This window comes from Bufo bufo, chromosome 3 (genome assembly GCF_905171765.1).
Source record: "Bufo bufo chromosome 3, aBufBuf1.1, whole genome shotgun sequence".
Classification (NCBI taxonomy): domain Eukaryota; kingdom Metazoa; phylum Chordata; class Amphibia; order Anura; family Bufonidae; genus Bufo; species Bufo bufo.
This window is the reverse complement of record NC_053391.1, coordinates 570800549-570821959: the sequence shown is the minus strand read 5'-3', so window position 1 is coordinate 570821959 and position 21411 is coordinate 570800549.

The following is a 21411-nucleotide window of genomic DNA, read 5'->3' as shown; positions in this document are numbered from 1 at the left end:
AGGAACCAGCTAGAAGATCCAATGTAATGTAGCTTGAAGTAATTTTTTTGCAGATAAACGTGTTTCTGGGAAGTATCTCTCCATTATCAGGTAGAACTGCATCTAAATAAATACTTCAAGGTACATTACATTAGATCTTTTGACTGGTTCCTTTTACCATGGGATATTCCTCTGTCTCGGCAATCTGATGGAGTTTGTCCACTGTGTTATATCAAGTCCAAAGTCAGTGCAAGACTACCAAGAAAGTTTAGAGCGCTTCATGCTTCCCTCTGCTGACAAGCTTTATGGAGATGCTGATTTCATTTTCCAGCTGGACTTGTCCGCATTGCCAAAAGAGACAATACCTGATTTAATAACCACAGTATCAATGTGCTTGATTGACCAGCAAACGTGCCTGACCTAAACCCTATATAGAATCTATGGGGTGTTGTTAAGAGGAAAATGAAAAACACCCAATGATACAGACGAGCTGAAGGCCGCTATCAAAGCAACCAGAGCTTCCATAACACCTAAGAGGTGCCACCGGCTGATCACCTCCATGCTACTCGGAATTCATGCAGTACTTTGTGCAAAAGGAGCCGCAACCAAGTATTGAGTGCATATAGTGTACTTATTTTTCAGTAGGCCAACATTTCTCTATTAAAAATCATTTTTTAATTGGTCATATAGTAATCTAATTTTCTGAGATACTGACTTTAGTTTTTTTTTAGCTGGAAGCCATAGATCAACATTAAAAGAAATAAACACTTGAAATAGATCACTCTGTGTAATGAATCTATAGAATATAAGAGTTTCACTTTTTGAATTACTGAAATGAATTAACATCCTTATTTATTGAGATGCGCCTGTAATTATGGTGAAAACCCCCCAAAAAAATTAACATGAAAAATAAATGTTAGGGGTTGGATTTGCCAAGGGAGAGGGGGGCAATGGCAGTGAAGAGGATTGCCACAAGTACTGAAAAAAGCCAGCATTCTGGTATTAGTCATTTTTTATGTTCCCGGTGTGGATTATCATGCATATCAGTAATTATATGTATTCCAGCACTTCTGACCTGTTTTTGCAGTGATCTCCTCCAAAGTATGGGAAAGAACGATTGCTAATGCCATCCCCATACAGAGACATTTTTTGCCGGTAGCAGATCTTGTCTTCTAAACAGCACTCTGCTGCCGTAAGCAATGATTTAAGTGTCCACACGAACGATCCTATTACGCGATGAACAAGTATGTATCTCATTCATTGGATATTTGGTGGCACCTTTACACTGGCATATCATGGCTAAAAAGGGGTTCTCTGGGAATTAAGAAAATGAAAAAATACTTAAATATTCCTTTATTATAAATATATTCCCAAATACCATTTATTAGCTATAATGGTTCATTTTGTCTAGGGAGCAATCATTTGGAGAAATAAAATGGCCACCATCCTATTAGCACACACAAAACCTGTCCTAATCACACAGGAGGACAAGTTACTTTGCAACACTGAGGTAAAGAGCTGCCTCATCCTCCTCTCTGCTCTGCTTCTCAGGGATTATGATCCTGAATACAGATGATAAGATCTTCAGCTGAATCTCTGTAGGAATGGAGAATATGAGTAGACATGAAGTACAGAGAGGACGGACAGGAAATGTGGGGCTGTGGTAATGGAGAATGCATACAAGTGCTGCTGCTCATTATCTACACCCCCACTATCCTTTCTATACTTCATGTCTCCTAATGAACTCAATTCCTACAGAAATTCATCTGAAGATCATATTAAACTGTATTCAGGATCATAATTCCTGACGAGAGGAAGATGGCGCAGCTCTTTAACTTGTCCTCTTGTGTAATTAGGACAGGTTTTGTGTGGACTAGTAGGATGGCGGCCATTTAATTTCTTCTAATGATTGCTCCCCGGACAAAACGAGCCATTATAATTAATGAAATGTATTTAGGAATATATTTATAATGAATTAATATTTAAGTATTTTCATTTTCTTAATTCCCAGAGAACCCCTTTAACTGTCCATATTCTGAATTAACAACCTGACGCCAGGAGTGCGTACTCTGCATGAAAGCAGTAAAATTGATGTAGTACTGATGTTTTTGAACTGGAGAAGCCTGTGCAGTTTATTAGCATTTTGCAGATTATAGTAAATTCTACTATGTTTGTATTAGTATTTGAATATACAGACATATAACTTACATTTTTTTAAATTACTTTTCCATGGAAATGTTTTTTTATCTCTGATTTCTATACTAAGTTGTTCAGAAAAAAACAAAGGGAGGTTGGGGTTACCCAAAGGTTGTGATGTGGGTTGCAGCCATGCAAAAGTTTTACTATATGCCATATAGCCAGAGACAGAACTCTGAGATCTCACTCCTGACCTAGTTTTTAAAAGGTTTTATCTCTGTCTGCGTGACTGCTAACATCTCAAACTTGGTCTTGTTTTAAAGCTTACAATAGCTTTCACTCTTAGCTATAAACAAGACATGTTGGTTATCTCTAGCTGCTATACAGCCTGAGATAGAGCAGGTTAAAGCAGCCCCCCATTCAGCTGCTTATGATCTCATCCAGAGTGAGGGAGGATGGAAGGGTGATGGGGGCAGTGGAGATGGTGCTGACAGGCTGCAAAGAGTGGAGGAGAGGCATATATCCTCCAGTTCCGGCATAATTGTACATGAACCCAGGGAAGGGATAAATGGACGCCTGTACATTTCCTCAAACATTACACTTGCTCTATGATTTTCACATAAATAGGAGGGAAGCATCTTTGCCAGAAAAGCTGTAAGCTGACACTTGTGGCTGTAGGTGTCCATTACAAAATGCAGGCTTTTGCAGTTTGCCTAAACCAAATTTGGTGATGTGTGTTATAACACGTTTCGCCTCAAATGCAGCAGGATATGTATAGCTGTGGTTGCTGATCACTCTGCTGACTGTAAATCATGTGCCTTTGAAGAATGTCTGTATTTGTGGACCTTACAGTCTCCCTGAAGTAGTGTTTTGCAAAGATCGAACTGGATCCTGAGACCCTATGGAGTGGGAGCAGAAGGTCCTTACTTGTTATTCTAGCTCGGCCCTCTCGTTACAGGAAGTATGACCAGGACACTCCTACCATAAGGTAGGGATGGCCTTGCGGTTCGCCCGGCGGTAGTTTCACAGCGAACTTTGCTCGTTCACGGTTCGCCGAACAAGCGAACATATGGTGATGTCCGCCGGCGCTATATTCTTTTGCATTGTGCCGAACTTTGACCCATGACTAGAGTTGAGCGGACACCTGGATGTTCGGGTTCGGGCGAACTTCAGAAAAAAGTTCAAGTTCGGGACCCGAACTTGACCCCGAACCCCATTGAAGTCAATGGGGACCCGAACTTTGGAGCACTAAAATGGCTGTAATAATTTCATGGAAAGGGCTAGAGGGCTGCAAATGGCAGCAAAATGTGGTTAAGAGCATGGCAAGTGCTCTGCAAACAAATGTGGATAGGGAAATTACTTTAAAATAACAAAATACGTAAAAATAAAAAATAATAATCTTGATCTAGGAGGACGAGGTCCATATGCAGTAGGAGGTTGAGGAGGCGGTGGAGGTGGCGGTGGCCTACACTGGTTTTTGGTTTTAAATTTAATTTTTTAAATTAGGGTACACCCCAAAACATTGTGAAATCTAACCTATGGTAACCCCCTGCCGTGCTAAACACACGTTCAGACAATACACTGGCTGCAGGGCAGGCCAGCACCTCCAAGGGGTAAAGGGCAAGCTCAGGCCATGTGCCCAATTTGGAGACCCAGAAGTTGCAGGGGCTGACCCCTGTCAGTCAGTTCGTGTAGGTGTGTGCAAACTTACTGCCCCACCATGTCGCACGTCACCGTGATGTTCACGATCCAATTTGATATCTGCTCTATCAACTTTCGATGTTCTTTTCTGCGCCTACCATGGTGATCATGGGTGGCGGGGAATCAGGGTTCCACACCGGAGAGGGAGCGTGGAAAGAGAGACTACATCCAAGGGAGGATTATTTTTTTAAAATTTAAAATTATAGAGTTGAAATATGGGAGAAATAATTTTATTCCCTGTCATCTATGCAAGGCAGGGGTTTATTCACGTCTAAAATTGTATAAAATGTCAATCCAAGAATGTAAAACAAAAATTATTGAAATTTATTAAGCTGTCAACTAGGTAGAGGGGTACATCATACCCAAAAATTTTAGAATTTCACCAGAAAATGGAATTGACTATTTATTTTTTTAACCTGTCTACTAGGTATAGAAGTGGTACATCACACCCAAAAATTGGTGAATTTCACCAGAATATGTAACTGACGATTTTTTTTTTTTTACTGCTCTACTACTAGGTATGGCAGTGGAACTATACACCCAAAAATCTGTGAATTTCACCCAAAAATGTAAATTGTGTACCTGGCGTTTGTGGGTGCAAGAACCCACCCTCGGAGCCACTTGGGAATGACTGGCTTGAAACCTTATGAAATGATCCCTCTTCCTCCTCCTCCTGTGCCACATCCTCTTCCATCATCGCCAGCAGCGTTTTTTCAAGGAGGCATAGAAGTGGGATAGTAACGCTGAGAACGGCGTTATCGACACTGGCCATGTTGGTGGAGTACTCGAAACAGCGCAACAAGGAACACATGTCTCGCATGGAGGCCCAGTCATTGCTGGTGAAGTGGTGCTGTTCGCAGAGTAACTCACCCGTGCGTGCTGCAGCTGAAACTCCACTATCGCCTGCTGCTGCTCGCACAATCTGGCCAGCATTTGCAAGGTGGAGTTCCACCTTGTGGGCACGTCGCATATATGGCGGTGAGCGGGAAGGCCGAAGTTACGCTGCACCACTGACAGGTGAGCAGCAGGGTGAGAAGGCCGAAAGCGCGCACAGATGGCCCGCACTTTATGCAGCAGCTCGGACATATCGGGGTAATTTGTAAGGAATCACTGCACCACCAAATTCAGCACATGCACCAGGCAAAGGATGTGCGTCAAACCGGCTAGTCCCAGAACTGCTACTAGATTTCGCCCATTATCGCACACCACCAGGCCGGGCTTGAGGCTCACTGGCACCAACCACTCATCAGTCTGTTGTTCAAGGCCCGTCCACAGCTCCTGCGCAGTGTGGAGTTTGTCCCCCAAACAGATACGTTTTAAAACTGCCTGCTGTCGTTTACACCTGGCTGTACTGAAGTTGGTGGTGAAGGTGTTACGCTGACCAGATGAGGAGCCGGTAGAGGATGAGGAAACGGAGTAGGAGGAGGAAGCAACAGAAGGCAAACTGAAGCGCCCTGCAATCCTCAGTGGTGGAAGGACATGCGCCAAACTGCTATCCGCCTCAGGCCCAGCCACCACTGCATTTACCCAGTGTGCTGTTAGGGAGATATAACGTCCCCGACCGAGCTTACTGGTCCACGTATACGTAGTGAGGTGCACCTTGCCAGAGATGGCGTTGCGCAGTGCACACCTGATTTTGTCCCCCACTTGGTTGTGCAGGGAAGGGCTGGCATGCCTGAAAAAGTAGTGGCGGCTGGGCACGACGTACTGTGGGGCAGCCACCGCCATAAGGCTTTTAAAACTCTCCGTCTCCACCAGACGGAATGACAGAATTTCAAAGGACAGTAATTTTGAAATGCTGGCATTCAGGGCCCGGAATCGAGGGTGGGTGGGGCCGACTTCCTCTTCTGCTCCAGTGGTGGGAGATGGAGAGTTGAACGCTTCCGTGGGACATTGTGGAGATGCTTGGTGACCCAGATGGTGGTGTTGCTGGCAGATCCTGTTTGCAGGGTGGCAGGTGGCACTGTCACTCAAGAGGTGGATGAAGAGGCCAAGACTGCAGCAGAAGAGGAAGCAGGAGGAGCCAGAGACCTTTCTTGCTTTTTGAGGTGTTTACTTCACTGCAGCTCGTGCTTTGCACTTACTGTAGATGCCTGGTCATGCAGGTTGTGCTCAGGTTGAGAACGTTTATGCCTTGCTTCAGGTTCTGATTGCACAGCGTGCAAACCACTTGTGTCTTGTCGTCAGCACATTGTCTGAAAAACTGCCACGCTCCTTGGAGCTGGTTTTGGTGTGCTCGGTCCCTTGCTGCGGTGGGCAGTAGCAGGTGTACTGTCTAGGGGACGGCCGCTCCATTTTTGCATCCTGCTCCCTCTTCTGCTGTGCTGGTGGCTCTGTGCAACCACCGCCTCTTCCTCTGAACTACACAGGTCACTCGCATGACCTTGATCCATGTGGGGTCGAGGACCTTACCGTCCTCCACATCATTTTCCACCCAGTCTTCACCCCTGCCCTACTTGCTGGTCTGCCCACTTTCGAAAGCCCCAGCAGTTGGCACCTGTGTTTCGTCATCATCCGAGACGTGCTGCAATGGTCCTCCCATGTACTCATCTTGAAACAAAAGTGGTTGGGCATCGGTGCACTCAATCTCTACCACTTCTGGGGCAGGGCTAGGTGGATGGCCCTGGGAAACTTGCTAACAGAGTCATCAAAAAGCAGAAGAGACTGCTGCATGACTTGGGGCTCAGACTGCTTGGCTGATTTGCAAGGGGGTGAGGTGAAAGATTAATGGACATCACCTGCAGGTGCCTACTCTGATCTTTCAGAAGGAGACTGGGTGGGAGACAATGTGAAGGAACTTGAGGCACTGTCAGCAACCCAATCTACTATTGCCTGTACTTGTTCTGGCCTCACAATTCATAGAGCTGCATTAGGCCCGACCAAATACCGCTGAAGGTTCTGTCACCTACTCTTTCACTTGTGCGTATAGCTGGCACAGATCGACCACGTCCTCTCCATGCAACAGGAGCTCCACCAGCAGCACCACGACTGGAGCCACGTCCCTTATTTGACGCTCTCCTCATATTTCTCAAATTTAGGATCTTGCCCAAAATGGGTGTTATTTTAATAACAGAATAGAACAACAGTATCTAATGCGTGTATCTCACAATGACATATGCAGCAAAATTAAGATTTTTGCCCTAAATGTGTGTTTTTAATACCAGAATATGACACCAGTATATAACATTTGTATTTCACACGTACAGATGCAGACAAGGCCGCAAATTAAGTATTTTGCCCTAAAATGGGTGTTTTTTTTAAAACCCTGAAAATGATAGCTGTATTTCTAGCTTAAATTGCACACTGACTAATCCTGCAAAGGCACCAGATGGAGAGTATTGCCAAAAATTTGTGTTTTTCCAAAGCCAGAAAATTTATGAAGTATTTCAAGCTTGTTTTTAACAATCACAGATGCAGCAAGGGCTGCAATATTAAGTACTTTGCCCAAAATGGGTGTTTTTTTTACTAACAGAATATGACAGCAGTATATAACGCTTGAATTTCACACGTGCAGATGCAGCAAGGGCTGTAAAATTGAGTATTTTGCCCAAAAAGGGTGTTTTTTAAAACCCAGAAAATTATAGCTGTATTTCTAGCTTAAATTGCACACTGACTAATGCTGCAAAGGCACCAGATGTAGGATATTGCCAAAAATGGGTGTTTTTTTAAACCCAGATTATTAATGAAGTATTTCAAGATATGATTTCAATGTCACAAAAGCACAGATGCAGTGCTGGTGCACTGAGATTGCATTAAATGGCCTCAGGGCATGGTAAAAAGATTGTGCACTGCACCCACACAACTAAATCTATGTAGATCTGAGTTCAATTGCAGTTCTGATTAAAGATTCTGTCCTATCCTCTCCCTACACTAGTAACAGCAGAGTGACGTGCAGCGCTACGTGACTCCAGCTTATATAGAGGCTGGGTCACATGCTGCACTGGCCAATCACAGCCATGCCATTAGTAGGCATGGCTGTGATGACTTCTAAGGGCACAGAGTTAAACACTTGTTGATTGGTTGCTCTGCAGCCTTTCAAAAAGCGCCAAGAAATCGCTGAACACCGAACCCGAACTTTTACTGAAATGTTCGGGTTCGGGTCCGGGGTCCAAAAATCCTAAAGTTCGGTACGAACCTGAACTTTACAGTTCGCTCAACCCTAGTCCCGGCCAATGTTCATCCATCACTACCAGGAGGGTAGGAGTAGAATAATTAATCATATCCCTATTGCCAACCATACCTCACATGCTGGTGTAGAGTGCAAACATTACACAGCATGGCAAAACATAACATTACAAATCAAACCTTTCATATATCCCCAGGTCTGGGGTATTGCATGTGTACAGTATTATATTCTGGAGACATAGTGTGTATAGCAATATGTATTCAGAGAACAGCATTTGTGTAGCATAATAAAATTTAGGGGGTGCTGTGTATGTAGCAATATTATATGCAGGGAGCACAGTGTGTGTAGCAGTATTATATTCAGGGGACATGGTCTGTGCAGCAGTATTATATTCAGGGGTGCCATCTTTGTAGCAGTTTTATGCACAGGAGCATAGTGTGTATAGCACTTTTATATTCAGAGGACACGACATGTGTAGCAATATTAAATTAAGGGGGAACAATGTGCGTAGAACAAGGGCATGATTTGTGGAGCAGTATTATGGCTCTTTCAATCAAAGCCGTTCAGGAGCGTCCATCAAGGAAAATGTGCAATGGCAATGCTCACGTTGCACCAAAGGGCTGATTTACGGAAAATTAAAAGCCTTATTTTTCAGAATTGTGGGCATGGGAAAGGATGTAACAAAGAGCACTACAAACTGGTGACAGGCACATCTGAACATGCAGCAGGTTTTAGTTACAGTATGTGGTAATAGATTCCCTTTAGGGCTTGTTCACACGTGCTGTGGACCGCAAATTGCTGTCCGCAATGCACGGGCACCGACCGTGGCCCAGCCGCATGGGGATCGCGGACCCATTCCCTTGAATGGGTCCGTGATCCATCCGTTCCGCAAAAAGATAGAACATGCTCTATCTTTTTGCGGTGCGGAGGCATGGAACGGACCCCAGGAAGCACTCCGTAGTGCTTCCGTAGTGTTCCGTATCTCCGGATTTGCGGACCCATTGAAGAGAATGGGTCTGCATCTGTGATGCAAATGCGGCCTGCAATTCGGCAACGGGCAGCACACGAGTGAATGAGCCCTTAAAGATACATAGTTTGTACACATTATGGCAATGATAAGTCTTCCCCTTTGATTTAAAAAAAAAAAATACTTTTCTGTAGCATTTTTGGGTTCAGAGGTGTTTTTCTTGTTTTCATAACACAGATCGCCCTGGGTATACCAAATTTTCAATTTTTTTTGTTTCTTTGTGCCTTTTTTGTTGCAGTTTTGGGATCAAAGGTGTTTCTTTTAAAACGCAGCTTGTTTTGCATATGGCCTTTAGAGGTAGATTGTCTATACTGCATCTTCGTAAGCCTAGAATTTTAATGGATCCATAAAGGATCAAAGTTGTATTCTGGATATGGCAAAAAAAAAAATATGTTTTTTCCCCATAGGCATCTGTATAGGACTTATTGAGCATTTTCAATCCTTCACCTTTACTTGGAGCTTTTCAAGTAAAGTCAATTATAGTTATATCAAAAGCCCCAATCCTTTATGAGGCAACAGTGTCAAAAACCAACCCTGATACTCTCATGGAGTGGCCTCTGAAAAGAGCATGCATCTGCATCACTATTGGGTTTGGCTTAGGGCTAAAACTGGAGGTAAAAGGAATTGTTTACTCTGCACCTTGAAATGCCCCTCACAGAAGCGTGGACTGATAATCAAATCCCCAGGTCACGTCCAAAAAGTAGATTCCCATGGCAGCAACCAAGGGTTGCAAATACTAAACAAAGCATGATGCCAGGACCAGATAGAAGCATGGTCATACAAATCTGAGATCAGGATTTACAACTCTCATACAATTCAGTAAGGGTGGGTTCACACTAGCGTTATGGAGTCTGTTATGGCTTTCCGTTATAACGGAATCCATAGGATGGAATGCAAAATGGAAGCCTTTAAGAGGCATTCCGTTTTGCTCCGTCCTAATAGAAGTCTATGGGAAAACTGATCCGTCTGGGTCCCGTTATGCATGACAGAAAACAAAGTCCTGTTGACAGGGCTTTGTTTTCCGTCTTGCATAAGAGGAACCAGACGGATCAGTTTTGATTCCCATAGACTTCTATTAGGACGGAGAGCAAACTGAATGCCTTTTAAAGGCGTCAGTTTTGCATTCCATCATAATGCAAGTCTATGGGCAGCAAAACGGATCCGCCCTTCCGTCTTATGGAATCCGTTATAACCCTGTTTTAACGGAAAGCCATAACGGACTCCATAACGCTAGTGTGAACCCACCCTAAGGCTGGGTTCACACGGGCGAGATTTCAGCACGGGTGCAATGCGTGATGTGAACGCATTGCACCCGCACTGAATCCGGACCCATTCATTTCTATGGGGCTGTGCACATGAGCAGTGAGTTTCACACATCACTTGTGTGTTGCGTGAAAAATCGCAGCATGCTCTATATTGTGTGTTTTTCACGCAACTCAGGCGTCATAGAAGTGAATTGGCTGCGTCAAAATCACAAGCATCCGCAAGCAAGTGCGGCTGTGGTGCGATTTTCACGCATGGTTGCCAAGATGAAAGTCTATTCACTGTATTATTTTCCCTTATAACATGGTTATAAGGGAAAATAGCATTCTTTAATACAGAATGCTTAGTAGAAGGTCAATTGAGGGTTAAAAAAATAAAATTAACTCACCTCCTCCAATTGATCGCGTAGCTGCCGGTCTCCTGTTCTTTCTTCAGAACCTGTCAAAGGACCTGTGGTGACATCACTGTGCTCATCACATGATACATCACATGATCCACCACCATGGTGGTGGACCATGTGATGAGCTCAGTGACGTCACCACAAGTCCTCTGACAGGTCCTGAAGAAAGAACAGGAGACCGGCAGCTACGCGATCAATTGGAGGAGGTGAGTTAATTTTATTTTTTTAACCCTCAATTGACCTTCTACTAAGCATTCTGTATTAAAGAATGCTATTATTTTTCCTTATAACCATGTTATAAGGGAAAATAAAAAAATTAACAGAATACTGAACCCAAACCTGAACTTCTGTGAAGAAGTCCGGGTTCGGGTCTGGGTACCAAACATGCCGATTTTTCTCACGTGCTTGCAAAACGCATTAAACCGCTTTGCACTCGTGGGGAAAAATTTTTTAATAAAAATCGCACATGTTCCCGCAAGGCACCCGCATCTTTTCCCGCAAGGCACCCGCAATGCCCGTGTGAACCCAGACTAACACAGATAAGGACAGTCAGCATTTGGGCAAGATGCAGCACAATTAAATCCAAAATAGCAGACCAAACAGCACCTTTACAATCAGCTGATGTGCACCTGGCCCTATAAAATTTTGCATGGTGCTACCTACCCATTGCACAGGTAGGTGCAGTTGCTGACTCTCTGTGATAGATACGGTACCTGAAACTGGCCACCATCATTTTTGTAGGCCCCAAAAATTAGGCGGCATTCACCTGACAGAAAAGAACTTGTGATGTGTCTGGAGGTATGTACATTAGGCGGTCACTGGATAAAAATGTTACTGTAGGCCACTGGAGTAGAGGCCCCCAAAATTAGGCATTCATCTGACAGAAAAGGCCTTTTATGCCGCTGTATATACATAAGACAAGGACCATTCTTTGTTCTGGGTGGTGGCGGATATGTGTGGGCTGTTATGAGGAAATTCAATTACACGTGGTCGTCACGGGTGTTGATTTCCTCTGAGATCCATGCCTCATTCATTTTTGGAAATGTGAGGTAGTCCACACTGTCGTGAGCTAGGCAAGTGCGCTTATCAGTCACGATCCCCCCTGCTGTGCTGAACGTCCTTTCGGACAGGACACTCGACGAGGGGCAAGCTAAGAGTTCCATGGAAAATTGTGCCAGCTCTGGCCACCCAGTATTCCAGGGGTTCTTCACTTCTCAGAGCATCCACATCAGCCGTTAACCCGATGTAGTCGGACACCTGTCGGTCTAAGCGTTGCCTGAGGCTGGATCCGGAGGGCGGCTGTTGATGGGTTGGCTGCAAGAATGATTTCACATCTGAAGTGACCAACACATCTTTAAACCGCCCTCTTCTTGCAGGCGCGGTAGGATTGGTACCCGCACCTGTTTTGCTGTGGGTGGAAATTCCTCTGCCAGCGCCCACAACAGCAGAATGCAGCATCTCTCGCATGTCTGCCATTTTGTGTTTGTACCGGGGGTCTAAGTACGTTGCCACCCAGTACTGGTCCTTGCCCTATGATTTTTATACGGGGGTCCCTCTTCAAACACTGGAGCATGAAGGCCCCCATTTGCACTAAATTGGAAGTGGTGGAGCGCCCTGGCTCCTGCTCATCGCCCAGGAGAATGTCATCCTCGGTCTCCTCCCAACAGCCATGGACAACACCAGGGATCCCCGAAAACCACAGACAAAAGGAGGATGAGAGAGCCGCTGCTAAACCCTGCCAGTCCTGCTGCCCTCTGGCTTGGAGGAATCAGCACACGGCGCAGCAGGCTGCGTTACCGCAGTATTCTGCTCCAGACTCAATGTGCCCGATATGGAAACTGAGAACAGACTGGTGCGGGCGGCGTGTGGAGCTAAATTTGTACTAATTTATTGTGGGCTTTACAAAGTTAAAATACCTTTAAAAAAAAAAAAAAAAACAATTTCAACAGAAAATATAGCATTTTGTATGCATGGGAGCACATTCCTGCTCTAGACGAACAACCTGCTGCTATCAGAGGTGTCTAAGTTTATTTGTGGTGTTGGCCCGGTCTGGTGGGGATCCATTCCTGGGAACACATTCCTGCTGCAAAGAATCTGCTGCTGTCTGTCCTGATCATGCTGAGTTATGTGTAGGTCTTATACTCTACCGTTACTATTACCTGCTGCTGCTACTGTCTGTCCTGATCCTGGAGAGTTTGCCATGGACTAAAAGGAGCCTTACTGCAACCTTATCATTTAAAATTACATGAAAATATAACAGTTTCAAAAAAGTACGCACACGTTTTAACTGCAAATCCTATTTATTTAAAAGTTGGAGCCAAATATGGCTCTATGGCAACTTTTTAAGTAGCTCATGCAGGTCACACAACTCCTACATCTGATTTAGTTGCAGCGCATCAAACTGCTGCACCTTCAGTGCAAGCTTCCGCTGCTGCTCATGGATCTCCTTCACCTTCTTTGCCAGCTGCTGCTGCTGCTTCTGGGTCTCCTGCATGTTTTTTTATTCTCCTGCTGCATCTTGTTCAGGAGTGTTTTAAATTTACTGTTTTGTTAGGAAAAAAAAAAAAAAAAAAAAAAAACTTTTGAAAATTACTTGCAATTCAGATTAAGAGGCAATTAGTGCATTGTATGTAGTATTTGTTTAAGCACTGCAATTTAAATCTCAATTTGTTAGTTAATGATATTTATGCTAATTATATAGTTGGTTAGTTAGTGATAGTTAAGTAGAGTATAATGTTATTTATTTGGTTAGGTAATGGGTTTTATGTAGATTACAGAGTTAGTGTCCTGTGTTGTTGTTTTCTATTACTGTACTTTGTGTTCCCCCCCTCATTGGTGTCCGTTTTAACCCCTTCCCGACCAGCGCCGTAATAGTACAGCTCAGCGGGACGTGACTTGCCACCCAGCACCATACTATTACGGCGCAACAAACACCCAGCCACCAGGCATAAAATAGTTCGGGAACCAGGGTGCAAAGGCTGCTCTGCCGAGCAGGCAGCCATGTTAACTAAAGGCTGCGGGAGGTTTTTCTGGCCCCTTGCAGCCTCGATCGCTGCTATTGGCCGGATTCCTTACACATGCGCATCGCACCTCCAGAGCTTCAGGGGGTGGGGGGTGGTGGGTGTCATGTGGCGGTGACCGACGATGAAAAAGTCATCACCTGTTTACTCCGAGGTGAGGAAGGGGACATCAGTGTTTTGGGTCGCCTGCCAGCACTGCTATTGGCTGGAACAATGCTCCAGCCAATGGCAGGGCTGTAGCTGTACAGTAAGAGGCAGAACTTCCCTGCATGCAGCCATTCTAGCTGGTGACTGCATGCAGAGAGGTTATGTACCTTTCTGTGCTGCTTGTGGCTTGCGATTTAACCCCTTCATGCTGAAAAGAAGAAGTAGAAATAAGAAGAACATCTGGAATTGCTGGACAGATTATTTTTTTTCATTTGCAGCTGTTCCAGATCATTCCCAGCTGAAGTCCCCCAGGCAGCAAGAAAGGGAAGGACCCAAAAAAGATGCAGAGTGTGTTCCAAAAGGGGTATTAGGAAAGACACCATTTACCATTGCGAAACCTGCCCTGAAAAACCTGGCCTGTGTAGTGTTTTAAAATCTACCACTTATCCATGGTGAATAAATTTAATTTCATCCTTTATGCTCCATGTAATATTTCCACTTTATATCTCAGATTTAGTCCACCCTTTCCAACAAACAATACATCATTTTTCATGTGAGACAACTGTTAGGTCAAAAGTGCCCTTTCCACCCCTTAAAATGTTTGTACGGGGGTGCTCTTTCCGAAATGGGGTTACTTGTTGGTTTTTTATTTCTGAGGACCTCAGGAATTTATTTAATGCAACATGGAACCTAAAATACATGTCTGCCAATTCAGGCCTGCCATCAAAATTCATATTTGGCAGTGCCATGCACCCATATATCATTTTTTGAGCACATATGGAGTGTTGGCATATTCAGGGGAAACCTGGGAACTAAATGTGGGCTGCATTTTGTCTGGTAACCCTTTGTGAAAGTGAAAAATGTGGGTGCGAAGCAACTTGTGGGAAAAATATTGTAATTTTTTTTTTCACAGCCAAGCATTTTCTAATTTTGTGAAATGCTTGATGGGTCAAAGTGCTCAGTATATTCCTTGAGGGGTGTAGTTTCCGCAATGGAGTCACTTTTTGGGGTTTGCCACTGTAGGGGCACCTCAGGGTGTCTTCACATGTGACATAGCTCCCAATTACCATTCAAGCTAAATTCTCTCTCCTAACGCCATATGGTGCTCCTTCCACTCTGAAGCCTGCTGTGCAGCCATACATCAGTTTTTGAGCACACATGGGGAGTTTTTGTAAACTCCAGATTATGGGTAATAGATGTTGAGTTTTGATTGGCTGCTAACCCTTGATGCGTTTCAGAAAAATCTATTAAAATATGCTGAAATAAGTGATTTTGTGAAATTTCATTCCCATTTTCATTTCATTCTTGTGGGCCACCTAAAGGGTTAACAAAGTATGTAGAATCAGTTTTGATTAGCTTGAGGGGTGTAGTTTCTAAAATGGGGTGATTTATGGGTGGTTTCTAATATGCAAGCCCCAGAAAGTGAATTCATAACTGAACTGGTCCTGAACAAATTGGGGTTTGGAACAGTTCTTAAACATTTTAAAATTTGATTCTAAACTTCTAAGTCTTCTATTGTATCTAATGTAATGATGGACTGGAATACAGAATTGCAGTTTATGTATATATACATATATATTTGTGTGTGTGAAACGTCCGAAATCAGCCAGTTACATCATACATGTCTACCTCGTTGTGTGTAATATATATGTGCGCGCACACACACACACACACACACACACCTCACAGCGAGGTAGAGATGCAGGATGTAAACGGCTGATTTGCTACGTGTCACACCAGGTACTAAGTAATCATATGTAAAGGGATGAAATACTTATTTTCATAACTGTATATATACACATTACAGAGATACAAAAGTAATGTAAGCATTGTACCTGGGCATTTTCTGTCACGGATCTCTGATCCAGCCAATTTGCCTCTTCTTCAAATTTGACCAATGTTTCATGATGGCCATCGCACTATGCTTTCCCTTATACCCCCTCCTAAGCTCCTTCCTTAGATCCCTCACGATCTGCTGTTTTTTATTCTGGACCCGGGTCCTGTCGTACCCCCCTCCAACATGCGCTGCAGGATAAAAATGCAAGCATATAATCCCAAATTTTTTAAATACAAGTATTGAAAATAATGTCATTAACAACACAGCCAAAACAATTTAAGTGGTTGAAGGGGAAATATTAGATTTAAGGTTACCGTTATAAGATCGGATTGTATTGCAATTGTATGTTTGTGGCGTCTGAGCAATCGGATATTGGCCAGCTGAGCAGAGATGTACCCGTCTAGTTAAGTGACGGTACGGTATGGGGTGTACAGCTGTTTCGCCTCCCTGTGGTGCCCCCTGGGTAACACTAAATGAACCAGAAAATACTGGCGTTCAGACAAAGAAAGATTCTACTGACCAACAGGACACAAACTCTAATGTATAGACTGTGTGTGTGTGGTATATAGTGTGTGGCAGGAAAATGGATGTGCAATGTGAATTTGAGAGATATTTCTCTGCTGTCCATACATACATGCTACAGACATAGTGCTGTGATGTCACAATAATACTTAGTGCACCAATCAGTAATATGTAGTCAGACCTGATAAAAATGTGAAGTTGTATGTATTGCAAATACAAATTCGCATCAATAGCGCAGCTTTTCACAATCACAAATATTTTGGAACACTAACTGCTGTGGGGATTCGCTCTGGTAGGCAGGGTAAGCGGACGCAGTACAGAGGCAAAAACAAGGTGGTAAAGCAAAGTTCAGTGTTTTATTCACACATAAGGAAAAACAAGCCAAAAGTAACGGTGTTCAGTTTTGGTGCCTGTTCACACCACGCAAAGTCCACAGTGCAAAAAACCTTCACCTGGTCAGCGGTTTTCCACCCGCAGTCCACAGCAGGATTTCGAGGCCTGTTTCCCCAACATGCGGCTCTCAAGACACAGACCACAGCTTCTGACATGGAGGATAATCCACCACAGCTGAACGCGCTGGCTGGGTTTTTATATCCCAGCCCAAAACCCGGCCTGGAACTGTGAAGAACAGCCACCCACCCTACTCTTTGGCTGCTCTCAATAAGAACTGGCCCGGATCAGCTTTACAGCCATACTAACAGCTGAAGTGTCAGACTGCAACTGCAAAACTGACACTTCAGGGAAAAATACTTCAATTACTCTTACCGGTAATATGTTTTCCATGAGCCCATGACAGCACCTGTGAGAGATCCTCCCCCTTCCGGACAGGAAACAGGAACTTCTCAGATCTTTAAATTGGTCCCTTGCCTTCCACCGCTCAGTATTTGACAATGTTCCTGGGACCAGCAATGCACCTATATATAGTGAAAACTAAAAACACAATCGAGAAAGCATACCAGAAAAAAACTGTGCCAAATATATGCCCGGCATACCTCCTCTTTGGCACAATGCTAAAGAATAGATTTTCCTTTTTTATCATTATATATATATAATGATAAAAAAGGAAAATCTATTCTACAAGCCGTCAGACCCAGAATAGACATAGCTTTCCTTAGGGAGACTTCCTTTGTTTTGCTGAATACCCTCCTTGTCTGCCGGAAGATAAGATTTCTGAGTCTGAGAATCTAATAGAATGCCTAGAAAAACGCATTTGGATGTTGGAATCAGGGATGATTTGTCCCAATTTATTAACCAGCCCAGGCTCATCAGGATCCCCAGGACCTTCTGTATCTGAGATTAACAGCTCTGGGGACTGCCCTACCAAGAGAAGGTCGTCCAGGTATGAGATTATAATGATGTCTGACCTTCTTACTTCTGCCATTACCTCCGCCATCAGCTTTGTGAAGAGCCTTGGCACCTGCGATATTCCAAAAGGAAGTGCTCTAAACTGCAAATGGACAATTGATTCTCCCATCTTCACTGCTACCCTCAGGTATCTTTGGGACAAAGGATGAATGGGCACGTGATAGTAGGCATCTTTTAGGTCTATTGAAGCAATCACGCAGTTGGGGAACAGATGGAGGACCGTGGAGGAGATGGATTCCATCCTGAATTTCTGGTAGGACAGATACTGGTTAAGACCCTTCAGGTTTATTATCAGCCTGAACGTACCGTTGGGCTTGGGGACCAGAAATAGGGTTGAATAAAAACCCTCTCCTTGTTCATCCTTTGGGACTGGAACAAGGACTGCCTTTTCCAGGAGGTTGTTTATTTCCTCCGAAAGTGCCACCTGTTTAGGAGAATTTTGGTTTACTGAAGTAATTTTGAATGTCCTGGGTGGTAGTCTCTTGAAGTCTAGGCGATAGCCTTCCTTTATAATATCCTTTACCCAGGCGCTTGCGGTAATATTTCGCCAGGCCGGATAAAACAAAAGAAAGAAACCCACTTGGGGTCTGGTGTCATTGTTGAGTGGAACTTGATGTTTGAGGACTGGATTTAAACAGCACTTTTTTGATTTATCAGATCTCCACTCCCTCCTTTCCTTTTGATCCCCAAAACCTTTCCTTCTTTCATTACTCCGAAATGGCTTCCCCTGTTTAGGAAAGGACGGTGCTGGAAATCCTTTTTTCTTATCAGATGCCTTATCTAAAATGCCATCTAAGGCTGACCCAAACAAAAAATCTCCTTGGCAAGGGAGGGCACAAAGCTTAGATTTTGAAGCTACATCGCCCTTCCACCCCTTCAACCATAACGACCTTCTGGCTGAATTTGACAGTGCGGCCGCCCTAGCGGAAAGCCTCAAAGCGTCAGCGGAGGCATCAGAGATAAAGTCCACTGCACCGGACATAGTTGGTATAGCCTCCAGCAGCTGATCTCTAGGAGTCTTGTTCTCTATATGGAGACTCTAATTCCTCTAACCAGAGCTTTAATGACCTTGCCACTAAGGTAGTCGCTATATTTGGTTTAAAGGCAGAAGTGGAAGCTTCCCAATTCTTCCCTAAGTATGCATCAGCCCTTTTGTCCATGGGATCTTTAAGGGACCCTAAATCCTCAAACGGGAGAGCTGACTTCTTATTTATTTTAGCTACGGGAGCGTCTACCCTCGGTACCTCCTGCCAAGCTGATACTTCTTGATCGTCAAAGGGGTACTTTCTCTTGACCGCTCTAGGGATAAAGAATTTTTTATCGGGCGCCTCCCATTCACGTTTAATCAGGTCCTTGATACAGTCCTGAATGGGGAACACCCTAGACTCTTTAGGCTCTCAAACATTAGCTCTGGTCTAGACCTGGACTCCTTTTCTTCCTCAAGCTCCATCGTGGATCTAACCGCCTTCAATAGCAGATCCGTATCTTCTGCTCTAAATAACGGCTTCCCTGTCAAATCTTCAGAGGAGGAATCCGAGTCCGCAATAGTGCCCTCCTCGGACCCAGAGTCCATAGTATCCTCCACTATCGCCTGGGCCCTCTTATGTCTGGATGAGCTAGGCAGGAATTTTTTAAGCTCCTCCACAGAAGAACGGACTTCATTTTTAACTAAATCTTGGATACTTTGCAATAAAGATGGCGACTCCTCTGCCACTAACTTATCCAGACATGGTTGACATGTTTTGGGGTAAGACGGATTCAACTTCTGCTTGCAAATTCCATACTCCTTAGCTCTCATTTTGTGGAAAGCTTTTCTTGGGGCTTTTTTAACCTGCATATAATAAAAAACAGCCCAATCAGTCCAATCTGACCATAATAATAAACTCCCCAAAGGGAGATGGTGGGGGTTAACCCCTCTTACCCCCAGGAGTACCTGGATTCTGAAAGGTGCTCCTGTCTGTCGGTGCGCTGTTGTACTTCGCCCTCCCCCTCTTCTTGCATGATAATGCTGCTTCAAGGGGGGGGGGGGGGGTCAATGGAGGGCTGCAGGTGCCGCCGGGCGTCCGGTCAGTATCTGCCTGCTGCTGCTCCCTCCACGTTGGCTGGCCGGCGTTCCCTTTTTCAAATGGGCCGCGCAGCGCCCGCCATGTTAAGCTCCTCCCCCTCCGGCCGGTGGAACGCACGCATCACTCCGGTGCGACACGCACGCCCAGCTCAGCCAGCCTCAATGAGAGGACAAGACGTACCTCCCCCCTCACGCCGCAACTTCGCCGGCAGGCAGGGTCACAAGGCAGCTACAGGCATCCCCCCCATGGCTACCGAAGCAGGGAAAAAACAGCAGACGCCGGGCTTCTCAGCGGCTCCTAGTGGAGACTTACGCCGACAGGTACCTCCACCAGGTTTCTCTTTAACCCTAGAGGTCCTGCAGCCGGAAAATAGACCTGGAAAGAAATCCTCCTGTCCCTGGACAGGAAACAGGAAAGAACTGAGCGGTGGAAGGCAAGGGACCAATTTAAAGATCTGGGAAGTTCCTGTTTCCTGTCCGGAAGGGGGAGGATCTCTCACAGGTGCTGTCATGGGGCGTAATGGAAATCCGGTTCTTACCTCACTGAGGCCAGGAACCTCAGTGACACGTATCTTCCGTCAATGACGGCTCCTTGTTCCTTCTTACACTGCATATAAAGCCATTGTTCTGCAATGCATGCGAAATGTAATCAAATACTGTGCTGTACTTAGTGATCAGGAGTTTTTCCTCGCCATCATGAAAATTGCTGCCCACCATCTTTTCCAGTCTCTGCAAGCTTCCCACAGTTTGAAAAAAGTAGCAAAACTAGGCCAAGCCAGTATTGCGCAAACGCAAATAGGTGCATATTACAAGTCCGATTTTTGCGATCAAAATATGACTAATATTCTACTGAATATTCGCGAAATATTGCGAATTAGAATATTGCCCCTGCCGCTCATCACTATGGCACGTTGCTGCTGGAGCAGCCTATGAAGCATATACAAGGTTGAGTTCCAGTGCGTTATACTGTCACAAATCAGACATCTGACGGGCATGTGGTGTCGCCACTGAACGTCAGCAAGGCGAGCCATGGCCGTGTAAGATCTTATAAAATGGCCAGAGATTTTCCTGGCCTGCCACAAGACGTCCTTGACCCCGGGGTATTGGGCAACTAATCGCTGCACAGCATGGCAACGTCTCACCTGGGACGTCGAATAGGTTCTGGGGAGCTTGGGGGGGGTGCAGCCGAAAAGGCGGTAGCAGTGGAAAAGGAGGAGTCAGCCGAGGAGGAGACAGAGGATGGATTAGGAGGAGGAGAAGGAGAAGAGGAAGGCCTGCATGCAATCAGTGGCAGTAAAACCAAATCCACACGGGAGCCACGGGTTACATGCTTGATCTAGTGGGCAGTAAAAGTTATGTACCTTCCCTGCCTGTGTTTGCTAGACCACATGTCTGTGGTCAGATGTATCTTGGCACCACACTGTGTGCAAGAGATATATTAACTTGCCGCATAACGTGGCATATAGCTCTGTGATGCCTTTCTGGGAGAAATATTTTCTTCCGGGGACCTTCAATTGCGGTGTGCCAATGGCCAAAATTTTTCTAAAGGCCTCTGAGTCCACCAGTTTATATGGCAGTAGTTGATGGGCTAGCAGTTCCGAAAAGCCAGCGGTCAGCTTTTGGGGAAGAGGGTTATCGGGTGTCATCAACTTTTTACGCTTAATATTTGGTGGAAGCAGATATATCAATCCCATCAATCAGTGTTTGGTGGAACCAGGTGTATCGCAGGCCTCAATCAGTATTTGGTGGAAGCAGGTATTTCAAACCCCTTAGGCCTCTTTCACACGACCGTTTTTTTTTTCCGTTTTGCGGGCCGTTTTTTG